Here is a 4692-nt window from a genome sequence, read left to right as displayed (position 1 = left end):
ATATATATATATATATATATATATATATATATATATATATATATATATATATATATGTGTGTGTGTATATATATATGTGTATATATATATATATAATATGCACTCGGCTGTTGGTCTCCCTCTCTCTCTCTGTTTATTGATTCTTTTTCCTTTTTCTTTCATCGTACTAATCATCTGCTTCCTCGATCCTCCGCTTAGGAAAAGTTCCTCCCCTCCCTCCCTCTCTTCCTCCCTTCTTCCCTCCCTCGCTCTCTCTCCCTCCCTCCCTCCCTCCCTCCCTCCCTCCCTCCCTCTCTCTCTCTCTCTCTCTCTCTCCCTCCCTCCCTCCCTCCTTGTTTCTCATAACTCGTCTTTTATGGGCCAGGACCAGGTGTAAATGGCCGCTTATGAATTGAAGTTTGGGAGTGTAAACAATGACTCACAAGTTTTCCCAGCCCGCCCGTGGTAGGCGCACTCTGCGCCCTCAGCCAGGGTGGGTGTACTCTCTCAGCGCCCTCAGCCAGGGTGGGTGTACTCTCTCAGCGCCCTCAGCCAGGGTGGGTGTACTCTCTCAGCGCCGTCAGCCAGGGTGGGTGTACTCTCTCAGCGCCGTCAGCCAGGGTGGGTGTACTCTCTCTGCGCCGTCAGCCAGGGTGGGTGTACTCTCTCAGCGCCGTCAGCCAGGGTGGGTGTACTCTCTCAGCGCCGTCAGCCAGGGTGGGTGTACTCTCTCAGCGCCGTCAGCCAGGGTGGGTGTACTCTCTCTGCGCCGTCAGCCAGGGTGGGTGTACTCTCTCAGCGCCGTCAGCCAGGGTGGGTGTACTCTCTCAGCGCCGTCAGCCAGGGTGGGTGTACTCTCTCAGCGCCGTCAGCCAGGGTGGGTGTACTCTCTCTGCGCCGTCAGCCAGGGTGGGTGTACTCTCTCAGCGCCGTCAGCCAGGGTGGGTGTACTCTCTCAGCGCCGTCAGCCAGGGTGGGTGTACTCTCTCTGCGCCGTCAGCCAGGGTGGGTGTACTCTCTCTGCGCCGTCAGCCAGGGTGGGTGTACTCTCTCAGCGCCGTCAGCCAGGGTGGGTGTACTCTCTCAGCGCCGTCAGCCAGGGTGGGTGTACTCTCTCAGCGCCGTCAGCCAGGGTGGGCGCACTCTCTCAGCGCCGTCAGCCAGGGTGGGTGTACTCTCTCTGCGCCGTCAGCCAGGGTGGGTGTACTCTCTCTGCGCCGTCAGCCAGGGTGGGTGTACTCTCTCAGCGCCGTCAGCCAGGGTGGGTGTACTCTCTCAGCGCCGTCAGCCAGGGTGGGTGTACTCTCTCAGCGCCGTCAGCCAGGGTGGGCGCACTCTCTCAGCGCCGTCAGCCAGGGTGGGCGCACTCTCTCAGCGCCGTCAGCCAGGGTGGGCGCACTCTCTCAGCGCCGTCAGCCAGGGTGGGCGCACTTGGCCTTCGCCGTCTGATATATATCTAATACAAGTCAATCAAAATCAGATATTTTCTGCGTTTTGCGATGGAAGAAAATTTTAATATTGGCCGGGCGATGAGCGCTGTGATGTGTTATTTAGTTGTTGTGATCCGCGTTTGGCATGCTTACCTAATAGTCACACACACACAGTGGCTGCCGGGGGGGGAGTGAGCTCTAGCTCTGGGTCCCGCCTAGTGGCCATGTTGTGGGGGCCTGGCCATGTTGATATGGTAGACGGCCGGTTTAGTGAAAATAAAGAGAATGAGGAAACGGGGGATAAATGGAAGAGGGAGGGAGGGAGGGAGGGAAGGAAGTAGAGGGAAAGAGGGAGGGAGGTAAACAAGCCCTATATACCCCGTGCAGTACATCACAGGCAGAGGGATCCAGTTCACACCTACTCTCCCAACCCCACTCCACCTCACCAAACCTCTATCTCACACACACACACACACACACACACACACACACACACACACACACACACACACACACACACACACACACACACACACACACACACACACACACACACATTTATGCACTCACTATATAAAAGCCAGTAACGAGGTGTACACAAGGGCGAAATTACCAAGCACAGCTTCTTCCTATTATGGGCACTTTTTGCCCCCGCTGCAAAAGGTTATATGAGCAATTTACCAGGAATTTTTGCATCGTCTAGTTTTTTGCAGGGGAGCGGGGGAGGAAGTCCGTCATATGTTACACACTCAATTGCCTCGCACGCAAAAATAAAGAAGGGGGGGGCGCAAAAATAGTGGATTGGGGGAGGGGGGTGGAGGGCAAAAATCAGAATGTATTAAGGAGTGGCCGCTGTACGGACTCCACACACGCATAATACCACCCCCTCCCTGCCATCACCCTCTCTGGCAATTATGGCAACCTCAGCTCTCTCTCCAAACCTGTATAGCTCACCTCCCCCCCTTCCCCCTTTTGGCACATGTGACAAACACACCCCCCTGGCCAGGTGTGTGTGTGTGTGTGTATCTACTCCTGGGGCATCTATGACGACTCTTGCTCCTGTATGCCAGGTTTGGTGGCACCCAGGCTTGGTGGCACCCAGGCTTGGTGGCACCCAGGCTTGGTGGCACCCAGGCTTGGTGGCACCCATGGCAACATAGCTCCCACCTACCTGCATGTCCTCCCACATGCCCGTCGACCATGAGACCCCCCCCCCCTACAAACAGGAGAGAATCTCCACAAACAGGAGAAACACCCCACAATGACAAGAGGTCCCACAAACAAGCGAGACTGCCACAAACAGGAGGAACGCCCACAAACAGGAGAAAGCCCCCCCCCCCCTCCCCCACACACACAAATAGTGACTGCCTAACCAGACGTTTCGGACCACAAACAAATCAAGCCAAAGAGGATGTATTTGTTTATTTTTTAATTATTATAAGTGCTAACGATGCCAGAAACAAGCGAAACCAAACAACAAAACTCAGCTTAAATGTGTTTTAATTGCATATACGGCATTGTAATGTCTCGGGATGCACACACACAGCTCGCTTCATGCAGGTCGGCGTTCAATCCCCGATCATCCAAGTGATTGGGCACAAATCCTTTCCCCCTCCGTCCCATCCCAAATCCTTATCCTGACCCCTTCCCAGTGCTATATATAGTCGTAATGGCTTGGCGCTTTCCCCCCTGATAGTTCCTTCCTTCCTTCTCTCTCTCATATACATATATAATATAGTTTCCGGCTATCGTATCGTTATAAGACAAATAGTCAAGACACTCAACCAACCGGTCCAAGATATACTACTTTAAGTTGAATGGTTGACGCATGACAGGAGCCTCGTCCGTTCCTGCAGGAACTTTCAAATGGAAGGTTGAGGCACCAAATTTCAGCTTGGCATCATACCCCTCTCTCACTGACTGACCCTCTCTGTATCCACTTAACTCAGGTTGATAATCAGACTTTCTTTTTTTCCCCCTCCCCCCCCCCCCTCCCTGTCATTTTTGGCCCGAGGTCCGCAAACTCGCGAGCGAGCGCGCTCGCGCGGCGAGGATGATTCCCCCCCTGCAAATTCAGAGATTATTTCCATTTATATTAAAATATTTTGATTTGGCGCATAATGAATAAGATTTACAAACAACGAGAGAGAGAGAGCCTCATGGCGAGGGCATTAAAAGTGAGAATAACACAGAGAAACGCAAACAGGTTCAAATATTCGCGGTATTTGCGCAGTGAGGCTACCTGCCCGGTATTCAATGGATGGGGGGCAGTTTTGAGCGGGAGTTTTAAATGAATAACTTGAATCAAAGTATGAGAAGTATATACATCAAATATGCTGGTTAATTCTCAAACAGAGCAGGCCATATGCTAGGCCGGGGCAGGCCGGTGCAGGCTGGGGCAGGCTGGGGCAGGCCGGGGCAGGCCGGGTCAGGCCGGTGCAGGCCATATGCTAGGCCGGGGCAGGCCGGTGCAGGCTGGGGCAGGCTGGGGCAGGCTGAGGCAGGCCGGGGCAGGCCGGGGCAGGCCGGGGCAGGCTGGAGAACGCCATCAGAATATCGTAATAAAAATATGACTCAACGTGGAATGCAAATTTAAAGGCAATTACGAGAAAAATATGGAAGGAATGTAGAAAATTGTAGTGTATTATTTGGTAGCGGATATTGAGGGGGGGGGGGGAGGGGGGTAGTCACTGTTTAGCGGGGTCGCGTTAAGGGGGAGGATAATACCTTAGTGTGTGTGTACTCACCTATTTGTGCTTGCGGGGGTTGAGCTCTGGCTCTTTAGTCCCGCCTCTCAACTGTCAATCAACTGGTGTACAGGTTCCTGAGCCTACTGGGCTCTATCATATCTACACTTGAAACTGTGTATGGAGTCAGCCTCCACCACATCACTGCCTAATGCATTCTATCCGTTAACTACTCTGACACTGAAAAAGTTCCTTCTAACGTCTCTGTGGCTCATCTGGGTACTCAGTTTCCACCTGTGTCCCCTTGTTCGCGTCCCACCAGTGTTGAATAGTTTATCCTTGTCTACCCGGTCGATTTCCCTGAGGATTTTGTAGGTAGTGATCATGTCTCCCCTTACTCTTCTGTCTTCCAGTGTCATAAGGTGCATTTCCCGCAGCCTTTCCTCGTAACTCATGCCTCTTAGTTCTGGGACTAGTCTAGTGGCATACCTCAGAACTTTTTCCAGCTTCGTCTTGTGCTTGACAAAGTACGGGCTCCATGCTGGGGCCACATACTCCAGGATTGGTCTTACATATGTGGTGTACATGATTCTGAA

The sequence above is a fragment of the Procambarus clarkii genome, chromosome 89 (genome assembly GCF_040958095.1).
Source record: "Procambarus clarkii isolate CNS0578487 chromosome 89, FALCON_Pclarkii_2.0, whole genome shotgun sequence".
Lineage (NCBI taxonomy): Eukaryota > Metazoa > Arthropoda > Malacostraca > Decapoda > Cambaridae > Procambarus > Procambarus clarkii.
Note: the sequence above shows the minus strand (reverse complement) of the source record.